At 42.3% G+C, this 10,703-nt stretch overlaps 1 pseudogene; it reads right to left on the bottom strand.

Moving 5' to 3' along the window:
- Positions 1 to 9,430: 9,430 nt before the first annotated feature.
- LOC113461452 (small nucleolar RNA R71) lies at positions 9,431 to 9,528 on the bottom strand (annotated as a pseudogene).
- Positions 9,529 to 10,703: the final 1,175 nt, after the last annotated feature.

Genomic DNA, 10,703 nt, shown 5'->3' with positions numbered 1-10,703 from the left:
GTAGAACAACCTCCTGGTTTTGAAAATCATCCATACCCTAATCATGTATATAAATTGAACAAAGCACTTTATGGTTTGAAACAAGCACCTAGAGCATGGTATGAGAGGCTTAGCAAATTCCTATTAGAACATGAGTTCTCTAGGGATAATGTAGATACAACACTATTTCTGAAAAAGCAAAACAAAGATATGTTATTAGTGCAGATTTACGTTGATGATATTATTTTCGGTGCTACTAACAATCGCCTCTGCGAAGAATTTGCTGATTTGATGCAGAGTGAATTTGAGATGAGCATGATGGGAGAGCTGAACTACTTTCTCGGGCTTCAAATCAAACAGTCTGAAGGAGGCATCTTCATCAATCAAGCCAAATATATCAAGGAGATACTTAAAAAGTTTGATATGGAGGGGAACAAGTCAATCAGCACCCCCATGAGCTCTTCATGCAAATTAGACCAAGATGAATCAGGTAAATCTGTAGATCAGAAACTATATAGAGGTATGATAGGATCTTTATTGTATCTTACTGCAAGTAGACCTGATATCATGTTTAGTGTTTGCATGTGTGCTAGATATCAGTCTAATCCTAAGGAATCACATCTAATTGCAGTTAAGACAATCTTTAAATACCTAATAGGAACTAAGAATATAGGTTTATGGTATTCTAAAGAATCTAGCCTGATCTTAATAGGATATACAGATTCAGACTTTGCTGGATGTAAACTTGATAGAAAAAGCACCAGCGGGTCATGTCAATTCCTATGAGAAAACTTAATATCATGGTTTAGCAAGAAACAAAACTCGGTTGCATTATCTACTGCTGAAGCTGAATATGTTGCAGCCGGGAGTTGTTGTGCTCAAATCTTGTAGATCAAACAACAATTAGAAGATTATGGCATTAAACAAGATAAAATACCCATTAATTGTGATAATACAAGTGCCATTAATCTAACTAAAAATCCAATTCAGCATTCAAGAACTAAACATATTGAGATAAGACATCACTTCATAAGAGATTATGTACTGAATGGTGATGTGACACTACAATTTGTTTGCACTGATGATCAATTAGCTGACATTTTTACAAAACTCCTAAGTGAAGAGAGATTTAGTATGCTTAGGAGGGGATTAGGAGTGATTGATCCATCCTAGTGGTATTTTCCACTAGTTCATTGATTTTGATGATTAGATCATGGTTAATTTAGAGTTTCTTTACAATGATCATCAAATCAAATCATAACTTAGTGATTTTTCCTCATTCGGCACGAACATAGCATGATTTTTAGGTGCGTGCCAGAGTTCGAGACGACTCAAGCAAGTTTCAGAGTCGGCTCGTAAGGGGGAGTCGACTCGCACATTTACGGGAGTCGACTCGAGAACGATGGCAGCAGAGGAGGAGTCGACTCGCATACAGTCGAGAGTCGACTCGAGGTAAACAGGCGCATAAGGAGAGTCGACTCGTGCATATTTTGGAGTCGACTCGAGGTCGAGTCGACTCGCGACTCAGTGGAGTCGACTCGCAGTCGGGATCCGACTTTTTAACCCTAACTCCATCGTTTAGAAAACACATCTTTTCACCGCCGCCACTGTTTAAAACCCTAGAGTCGACTCCTAGAACGTCTCCGGCCGCCTCTAGGTCCTTTTCCCGTCGATTTTTCATCGTCCATTAGGTTTTCATCCCGTTCTAGGTCAACCATGCCTCGCAAAACCACTATCCCAAGCCAGAAGAGGCCCCATTCTGCGACCGGTGCCGAGCGGCGTTCCAAGGCCCGGAACGACCCCGTGAGGCCACAATCTCCGGCTCGTTCCCCGCCGAGGGCCGTTCCCTCGAGGCCGTGTGCCGGGAAGGCGGTCTCCACCGGGAGATACGTCGATTTCGACTATCTCTCCCGGGAGGGCTTTACGATAGGAGAGAGGTTGCGAGTCCAGGGACTAGAGTATTTCCTTACCCTAGATCTCCCCACATACCCTAAACTAGTTAGAGAGTTTTATGGTACCGTCCATAGGAGAGATGGGGGTATAGAGGGCACGGTAGCCGGTGTCCCTTTGTTCGTCTCGGAGGATATCATTGCCCAAATCCTCCACCTTCCACAAGTAGGGGTGGCTCCCACACACCCCGAGGATGGGACTGAGGCCCTTACGGCCATTCTAGGTTATCCACCTCAGTCCCCCTTAGTTGAGGTATCCGCTAGCTCACTTCCAGTTGAGGTGCGGATCCTCCTGAGCATCCTATCTAGGTCCCTCTTTCCGAAGACTGGCCGCTTCGATTTTGTTTCTGAGAGGGACCTCGCCCTTATGTTCTATATTCTCCAGGACACCCCAGTCAACTTTCCAAAACTTATTTATAGATATCTATGTGAGCCACTAGATAGACCTAGGCTCACCCTCCCCTACGGCATGATGTTCACCCTGTTGTTTAGGGAGGCCGAGATCCCTATTCCTGAGGGAGAACCCTCTCGTGCATTGCGATGGACAGATCGCACGCGAACGGGAACCCTGCACAGGATGGGCTTTCGGAAGGTAGAGGGGACATGGGTTAGGAAGTCTTCTACCTCCACACATACCACCAGACATTTTTCTAGTCCAGACCCTGATTCTGATTATCCCACTCAGCCTTCCACTCCAGTACCCTCCACCTCAGCCGGACCCTCCTCCTCAGCTCCACCTACTCAGCCCATGGAGGTCCGGATCGCTCCTGAGCAGCTCCGGGAGTTGCGGCAGGAGATAGTTAGAGATCTCCGGGACGACCTACTTAGGGAGCTCCGGGGTTCAGTGCCTGCTCCTTCTCCTGCACCTTCTTCAGCGTTGGTCCCTTCCCTGTCCGCCGTGGCTGAGATGACGGCCCATGTGCGGGAAGAGATCGACAATGTAAGGTTCCTGGTCCAAGCCCAGTTCCATAGCATGAGCGAAGTCTCGAGCACCACTCGGAAGATGCGTGATAACGTCCGACAGGATATGGGCACCACTACCCAGGGGGCCGAGTGCTTGGCGAATGTGCTCATCGACAAGCTGGACACACTTCAGAAGTCGGTGACCGAGCTCGATACGACACATAGCAGGGCCACCTCGGCCATTATCCGACAGCTCGAGCACGTCACCAATGCAGTCACACTACTTGCAGAGCGCATGCCTCGGGGACCCGCATCCTCCTCGAGGAAGCCTTAGATCATTTTGTGTTATTTTGACATGTTTTTTTTTGTTTTACTTATTGTATTCTAAAATGTCTTTACATACAAATCAATACAATGAGTAGACATATTCTCTTCAATTCTGTGCAATTTGATCTATGATTGATTGTGTGTTCTGCTTACCTCCTTTTTGATACGATGACAAAAAGGGAGAGAAATACTTAATAGATATGTAAATGGAATCAACATAAAAATAATCAAAATGAAATTTGTTCTTAGTGGATTTGGTGCCTCGAGGCTCATTATCTCTCTGTTGGGGCTCCTAATGGAGTAATCTCCAGAATCTATTCAAGGGATATTCGGAGATTAGTTGAATCCAACTCAAGAACAAATTGATAGATTTTTCCTCTAAAAACCAAAAATTTCAGTCCAAAAACTTCAATGCATTAAAAGGAAATTCAGAGAACCAAAATAAAGATGAATGCATATGTTGAGGGGGAGAATCTGAATTTTCTTAAGAAAGCTAAATCATTAAATATATATAAGCCAAACAATTGTTTGCATGATATGAAGGCTTATATAATTCCAAATGAAAGGGAGAGCTTTAACTCCAAAATTTATTGTTTCACACCTTTCAAGCTTGGATAAATTAAATAACCAGACACTTGAATTCATTTATGAATTTTATTTTCCTGTTTATTGAGCAATTCACTTTACATATACTCAATGTTTTGTCATCATCAAAAAGGGAGAGATTGTGGAGTGATTGATTAAAACCCTATTTGATTTTGATGAGCTCAAAGCATTTGAGTATATCTTTTGTTTACTAATGAATTCAATTGAGTGTTTCAGTGAAAATCTTGTCTAAGTGTCTCTAGATTTGGTTCAAGATAGTTTGGATAAGTTAAGAAGTCAATTTGAACCAAAGTCTGAGACTCGAGTCGACTCCAGAATATTACGAGTCGACTCCAAGCGTATCAGAATCACTGGCACGGGCTCGAGTCGACTCCGGATCATTACGAGTCGACTCCGACTGAGAACAGACAGACGAACAGAAAGCATCAACTCAAAATCTGTCAGCGAGTCGACTCCTGAAGTGCGCGAGTCGACTCCGATGCTTACCGAGTCGACTCCGGAGTAATATGAGTCGACTCCAAGGAGTTACAGACAGAAAAGTCAGAGAGCGATTTTCGACCCTGAGATTCGAGTCGACTCCTGTGGAACGCGAGTCGACTCCGATGGTTGGTAGGTCGACTCCAAAGAAAGCGAGAGTCGACTCTCAGTGGTTCACAAGGCAAAAGTCAGAGAGCAGTTTTCGGACTCTGAGATTCGAGTCGACTCCCGCAATGCGCGAGTCGACTCCGAGACAGCGCGATCCCAAAAAGACAGAAGACCAAATTATTGTCTCTGAGAGCCGAGTCGACTCCCAGACAGCTTGAGTCGACTCCAAGGCAGAAGGGTATGTTTCGAAAACTGAGAGCCGAGTCGACTCCGGAACAGTCCGAGTCGACTCCAAGACTGGACGAGGCGAATGACAGAAGATCGGGAGTTTGGGCTCTGAGCGCCGAGTCGACTCCCAGGACTGTCGAGTCGACTCGAGTGGGCTAAGTTGAAAATTAGCTCCATGGACTTCATGGGATGAGCCGACTCCGAGAATGCCAAGTCAGCTCCAGAAGTTGGCGAGTCGACTCCAGGTTAAGTCGAGTCGACTCCCAGTCGAGGAGGTCACTTTAATTCAAATCCGGAACAGTTGCCGAGCCGACTCCAGAAAAGCATGAGTCGACTCCCGCTACAGCCGAGTCGACTCCAGATCGCGCGAGTCGACTCCGACCCCCAACGGACATATTGTCAGGTTGTGCAGAGTGTGCAGAACGGGCAGAAAAAGGTGTCTAACGGCTAGTTTCCGTGGGGGATGGGTTAAATAGCCACAGAGGACTGTAGCAAGACAGAGAACTACCATTCCATTCAAAAAGATCAAGCATTCATTCTCTGCAAGTGGTTTTTCAACGAAAAGAGGGAAGAGCGCCATTAACTCCTTCCAACCACATCTTCCCAACATTGAAAGAGATCTCCTCCTGCCTTCAAGTCGTCCAGAATTTCAAGAGGAGACCCGAAGTTCAAGAAGCCCTTTCTCTTCTCCAACTTAAACGCGTTTGAGGGCTCTTAACTTTGCTTTTATTAATATTGCTGTATATTTGCTTTTGAGAAGCTCTGTTTTTCTGTTTGTCCTCATTATTAGCATATTGTCTTAGCTTGGTTCAATCGGGGGATTGAATCAAGGGTGTAGAGGTTGGTTGGTGAGCCTAGGTTAAAACCAACGTGTAAGGGTTCGATTGTGATCCCGGGAAAACAATCGGGGTGGTTCTAGTCGGTAAGCCAGGAAAAACCGACCGATTTCGTTGTGAGCTCGTAAAACAACAAGTTTGGTTGTGAGCTTGTAAAACAACCGACTGTAATCCAGGGGGTTATAGTGAATTCCCAAGTGAGACTTGGAGAGTGGACGTAGGAGCAAGGGTTAGCTCCGAACCACTATAAATACCTTGTGTTTGTGATTGTTTGTTCCTTTCTCTTACTCTCATCTCACTCACAGCACATAGCAACTAACTAATCATCTTGCTAAAGTCTTAATTAGTCTTCCACAAATATTTTAGTTGCAAATTATTTTAAAAACCCAATTCACCCCCCCTCTTGGGTTGTCTATCTGGGCAACACTATCCTTGGCATCATAGGCTAGGTCATATTAACAAGAATAGGATGAACAGGTTAAGTAAAGAGGGAATCCTTGATGTTAATGATTGTGAATCATTGACAACCTGTGAATCATGTCTTCTTGGTAAAATGACCAAATCACCTTTTACCGGAAAAGGTGAACGAGCCAGTGATTTATTGACCCTTGTACATTCTGATGTATGTGGGCCAATGAGCACAGATGCTAGAGGTGGGTATTCATATTTCATTACGTTTACAGACGACCTTTCTAGGTATGGTAGAGCACAAAAGTGCGATCTACATACCACTTAAATTAGTATTATTGCTAACAAGACAATGATAATATGGCTGATTTAATATTATATTTTTGTTGGCACAGGTTATCGTAAATTAGAGTTTAAATTCGCATTTTGTATAGTTTGGGATAAGGCATGGCTCCAAGCCTGATGATGTTAGGAGCGTAATTGAACCTGGTCAAGCACACTTGCACCGGAGCTACACAAGCCTACATGCCACAGCTTCTTGAGCACATTGGGGATCAAAATAAAGAAAGATCACGTGTAATTGGGGAATTATTCCGAGTATTGGCGGGCTATCCCACGCTTCATCTTCAACTGTCCAAGCCCCCAATGCAGCCATCTGCAGTCAGCTTCCTGATTCCAAATCAAGGACTTCCCAGATTGAGCATTCCCTTTCCCAGCCGTCCACGACCCTCTCGCAATGCATGCCAAAGATCCCGCGGCAGGCTTCTTCGTCGACAATCTCGTGCGATCCCATGCGTCCGTCCGCTCCTCCCAAGTCTCATCCGTCCGCATCCAAGCTTCCACGTCCAGCTCTCATGATTTCCTTCCCCATCCAGCGCGTCTCACAATCCTCAGCGTCTGCGTCCGGGTATCTCACAGCTGGCTAGGATGCTCCTCACGAACGCACTCCTCGTCCGCTCATCCCATTCGCCTTACGAGCCACAGCCTCATCCAGCCGTCCGTGGCGATTCTCCCGCGTCCAATTCCCTGCAATCGTCCGTTTCCGCACCTCAAACTTCTTCCGTGATCCCAGCATCCGCAATCCATTCCCGTCTGCGTCTCAGTTTCATTTCAGCCATCCAAGCGTCTTCATCCGGGGGCATCAGAATTCTATCCGTCCGTCTCCACCGCGTGCGAGAAGGGGATAAAAGGCCAGCTTGATATCTCTCGCTCGGCCGGGGAGGAGGGGGAAGAGATCCCTCATTCGGAAGAAACAGAGGATGAGCCATTAGAAAAGAAAAAAAAAACAGAGAAGGGATACTCTGTTTTGGGCCAAAGAAAAGGAAAAAATGGAAGGAGGACTAATGTGTAAAATGAGTAGCTGATTCCTTAGGTGAAGGGTGATGGAGGAACCTTTGATGTATTGCTTTCTTTGAAGTAAATTCTGAACCTTTGCTCTTATTGATTTATATTTTTGATGTGTTATGGGCTCTTGCATAACTATTTCATAGATAGATTTTTAATGGTTTATGTTTATTGGCACATGGACTGTTTTAGTATTTGATTTGTCCTTGACGTAATAGGCACGATGAATGCTTAGAAATAGAGTTCATATGTTCATAAAATATATTCCATGTTTTGATCTATTCTACTTTTACATCCTTAATCAAGAATCGCAGGATTTATTCTTGAATGCAATATTATCAAGGGGGATTCCGGATCCCTAACCATTTCTATTTAATTGAACTTTGTTCATTAATCTATTATTCTCTGTTTTTAATTTTTGAAAATCAAAACATCATCTTAATCCACAAATTTATTGAATTAATTAATCTAAAATTATATTAAATAATCTTAAATATATTTTGTTCCCTGAGGATTCGACCTCGGACTCCCGAGATTTTACTACTTGTACGATTCTCCTGCACTTGGGAGAACAATTTTATTTTTGCATCAAGTTTTTGGCGCCGTTGCCGGGGAACGGCTGATTTATTAGTATAATTTTAGATTTAATTAGTACTTTAGTAGTTAATCTTTTTCTTTCGAAAAAAAAATCTTTATTGCTGTTTTTTATTCCCTGCACAGTCTGCAGCAAACTCTGATATCAACGTAATTAACCGTCTGATTGAACTCAAATTTGGTTTTCAGGTGTAGGACCTGTGTTTCTTTCATCTGAACGGTCTGATTGACATTCTGAAACTTTTAAGACTATCAGATTAATACGAAAACTTGCTGTTGTCTGTTTTGAATTTTCTGCATTTAATTGTTTTAGAATCAGAATTTTATTGTTATCATATCTCATTAACCCTTGTTGCTAATTGAAAATTTAAGGAAAAAAAAAAACTTTAAGAAAAGATCAAGGGTGATTATTATTAAAAAAAGGGAGAAAAACCTAAAATTTCAAATTTCAAATTTCAGAATTCAAATTCCAAACTTCAATTCATAAAATTTAAAAAAAATAAATAATTTGTTTGATCACCTATTCAATGAAATTTAATGTCATGTCATAAAATATTAAAAAAAAAATCACTTGATTGTTGCATATAGTATAAGGCATCAGCATAAAATATTCTAAGGGCTGAACCCATTTAAAAAGATAAGATCAGGATTTCATCACTCGTTCTTAGCCCAAAAATCACCCCATTGCATAAATATCCTAAGCTTAATTAAAATCAACTAGACGTTGGCCCCCAAGGACATTCAAGCTCAATAGGACGAAGACCACCGAAAGTTGCACCAATTTCGCTCTGTGGCTTAGTTGATGTCTAGGCAAGCTTTGTCCCTATAAGGGAGACAGTTCATCTGTTCGAGGCAAGTGGGTTTTAAGTGGGACCTTTGCGAACGCATCGTGACCCCTCCACTTACCTGGTCAACTCGGTTCATTAGACCGGATTGGAGGCTTAGGTGCCCTCTTCAAACCAGTTAGGAGCTGTCTAGAAATTTAAGAAAAATATTAGAAATTGAGGTGTAATGTTTAGTTGCATGTTTGATTGTGAATAGATTTTTGTTTTAGGGTGTAGTTTTAGGGTATCTTTAGTTGGTACTTATATTTATATTTATTTTTTTAAAAAAAATATAAAAAAAATAATTAAATTTTGTATGCTAGGTTGGAATAGGGACGACACCGGTCGATTAAGTCGTACAACTTTAGATCATCCTTTAGGACACATCCTTGAAATTCCTTCGCAGTATCTCACACCTTGTGAGATGGGAAATTTTTCTGATGATGTAGGAAGTCACCATGGTGATGAAGGTAGACCCCCAGTTATGACACTTCAACAATATTTACATCCCACTAGGACTAGTCAACCTTCATGCATGATTATTTCTGAAAATGTAGGATACTTTGAAATCAAACCAGGAGTAATTCAATTGCTGCCAAAGTATCATGGAATGGAATCCGAGAACCCTTATCTTCACCTTAAGGATTTTGAAGAAATTAGCATCACATTTAGAGTGCCAAATGTATCGGAAGATGTCCTTAAATTGACCTTGTTTCCTTGTTCCTTAAAGGATAAAGCCAAAACATGGCTGAACTCCTTGAGACCTAGATCGCTAGGAACATGGCATGATATGCAAAGAGAATTCTTGAAAAAATTCTTTCCCGCACAAAGGACTAACTTTTTGAAAAGGCACATTAGCAATTTCCAACAAAAAGACCATGAAACATTTTATGAATGCTGGGAGAGATTTAAAGATTTGCTTCTCTCTTATCCTCATCATGGGTTTGAAACATGGAGAACCATTAGTTTCTTTTACGAAGGGTTGTCTCCACAGTTGAAACAATTTATAGAGACTATGTGCAATGGTCTATTTCTGGAAAAGCAACCCGATGAGGCATGGGACTATTTAGACTCTCTCGTAGAGACTGCACAATTATGGGATACAGGGGATAGAGTGAATAAACCTTTGCCTAAGCCTACTAGCATTCCATACGGGGGCCTTTACAACCTTAGTACTCAGGATGATATTCAGGCTAAAATGGCAGCCCTTACTAGGAAGATAGAGGAAATTGAACTTAGAAGGATTGAATCCGTCAAGACCGTAGAACATAACAGCGAGTGTTGTAGGATTTGCGAGATGCCTGGCCATCTCATCACTGATTGCCCTACAATACCCGCATTCAAAGAACTCTTGCACGATCAGGCCAATGTTATAAATACCTATCAAAAATCTTTCAATAATCCTTTTTCGGGTACTTACAATCCTGGATGGAAGAATCATCCAAATTTCAGGTGGAGGAATGACCAACCTCAACAAGTATATAACCCAACTCCTCCACCTCCGCAACCTCATTATGCACACGCACCCCCTCAAAAACCCAGTCTCGAAGAAACTTTGCAATCTTTCATGCAAGGTCAAGCTAAAATCAATGATGAATTAAGAAATCAACTGACAACGCTGACCACTGCTTTAAGTGCTCAAGAGAAAGGTAAGCTACCAGCTCAACCACAACCTAATCCTCAAGTCTACGGCAGTAGCAATGCATCATCTTCAACTTCGCATAAAGAACAAGCGAAGAGTATAATAACTTTGCGAAGTGGAAAGGTTATTGACCGACCAGTCCCAGAACAAACACAAGTCATACCTGATTCCAACCCTCCCAAGATAAAAGAAAAGGATAACGAACAAACTGAAGCACCAACATCTACTGAAAAAATTGAATGTCCTTTTCCTGCACCATTTCCACAAAGATTAAAGCCCTTGCAAAAGCTTGAACCAAACTCTGAAATAATCAATGTACCTCTTCTTGATGCAATCAAACAAGTGCCTTCCTATGCAAAATTTTTAAAAGATTTGTGCACTGTCAAGCGTCGTTTAAATGTCAAGAAGAAGGCATTTCTGGCTGAAAATGTGAGTGCAATTTTACAGCATAACATTCTTCCTAAATATAAGGATCCAG

Source organism: Phoenix dactylifera, chromosome 13, assembly GCF_051530095.1.
Source record: "Phoenix dactylifera cultivar Ajwa chromosome 13, Ajwa_hap1_PhDact_Kaust_v1.1, whole genome shotgun sequence".
Lineage (NCBI taxonomy): Eukaryota > Viridiplantae > Streptophyta > Magnoliopsida > Arecales > Arecaceae > Phoenix > Phoenix dactylifera.
Note: the sequence above shows the minus strand (reverse complement) of the source record. Positions and strands in the feature narration are given on the sequence as shown.